This window comes from Frankliniella occidentalis, unplaced genomic scaffold (genome assembly GCF_000697945.3).
Source record: "Frankliniella occidentalis isolate FOCC.00 unplaced genomic scaffold, Focc_3.1 Scaffold22, whole genome shotgun sequence".
NCBI lineage: Eukaryota > Metazoa > Arthropoda > Insecta > Thysanoptera > Thripidae > Frankliniella > Frankliniella occidentalis.
The window spans coordinates 1036917-1038515 of record NW_026267152.1 but is presented as its reverse complement, the minus strand read 5'-3'; the positions used below and the strand labels follow the sequence as shown (position 1 = coordinate 1038515).

Sequence of the window (1599 nt, the reverse complement as noted above, 5' to 3'; positions counted from 1 at the left end):
CGAGGAGAGATGCAGATCGCAACAGGAAGGGGGACATGAGGGAAGAGGAAATGCCCCCCCCCCTTTTCCTCTCCACAAAGCCCCATCACTATGGTTTTCGACCACGCTGGGCATGTCGCGCGTTCCAGTTTCCACTGCACCCCGCCCGCACCTCATGCCCTGCGCTATTCGCCCCGCGGTCCGCGGTCCACGCCCCGCGCCCCGCGCCCCGCGGTCCGCGGTCCGCGGTCCACGCCCCGCGCCCCGCGCCCCCCGCGCCCCGTCGCTGCCTCTTCGCTCACCCCACATTGATTCACTGCACCTCTTTACAAAGCACCGGTGAGCCCTCCTGGGAGGGCCTCGGTGGTGAGCCAGCCTGGTCATGGTGAGCGGGGCCGCGGGGAGCTGGTGAGTCACTGCTCACCGGCGGAGACCTTCTTCACATTATGGTAATTGAGCGGGGGGCGTGGCTGCCGCGCCGCCGCGGTGGAGGAGGGAGGTGCAGGTCCCGGCCCGCCAGAGAGGGGCCCCAGCAGCAGCTCCCTTTATCGCGCGGCGGCGACCTGGAGAAGACTCTCTCGTGGACTCCAAGGGGGGAGAAGGGGGCTGGGTGTGTGATCCTCGCCGCTTGACACTCGGACGACGTGATGATGACACGGACATGACATGATGATGACGTCGTGATGACGTCACCCCCGCCCCAGTCAACAACAAACATAGCGGAGCGGGGGCTGCGACGACGGCCGCCACCTCGGCGAGGACGATCTATCGCCCTATAGTCCTCGGCTTTGCCTTTGCGGAATCCTGCTACAATAAGGCCCTTCTCGAGGATTTTCAAAGAAGCTTATCCAGTCGTCATTCAACCGCCTTGATTGTCCGTTATCTCCACGCAGGCGCCGTCCAACTCCAGCATCCTCCTCGGGCGGGTCCTTTCACCCCCCCCCCTCCCCGTCTCTCCTCCCTCTACTCTCCATTCTTCCCTCTCTCTCACCCTGCCCCCGCTCCGAAGTTTTCGGTATCAAGCTGTGCTTAGGCGATAGGCGAATCCTGGGCGCTGCGGCTGCGTGTAAAGGATGTGCTCAGCGAGCCTTGTCGCCCTGTCACTAAGGACGTGTTCGACGTCGTCGCCCAGCGGGGTGCGCTGTTGTGTGGACACCCTCGGGCCCGGGCCGCCGCCGCCACCCTCGGGCCCGGGTTGCTGCCGCTGCAGTCCCCTGAGCACGCACTGGTGTGCTTACTCAAACACACACACGCGCGCGAGCACGCACACACACACAGGCATGTAACAACAATAACAAAAACAAGATCGCGCGCGCGATGGGGGATTACAAGCGGATCAAGAGAGTTTGGCAATGAAAGCGAAATGAGAGTGGTGTGCATGGCGGAAGCGTGTATGGCAAAGAAAGGAGGGCGCTGGTAAGGCGCAGTACTGAAAGTGGAGTGGAGCTGAAAGTGAGAGTGCGTGAAAATCGTACGTACGTACCCGAATTACGTACCCTGCTACATTCGGTTACGTTCTGTTGAGGATATTTTTCCTTCTGGTTCCCCAAATCGCTCGTGGTAAATTTTTCACGGCTAAATTGGTGCACTGTTAACGACTGTAAACCCGCTGCAACCTTT

General features: G+C 61.3%; 1 protein-coding gene across 2 annotated transcripts in view; it reads right to left on the bottom strand.

The window, feature by feature from the left end:
* LOC113210979 (protein Wnt-8b-like) overlaps positions 1-1599 on the bottom strand; it is a 9926-nt gene that overhangs the window by 6062 nt on the left and 2265 nt on the right. The window lies entirely within an intron of this gene.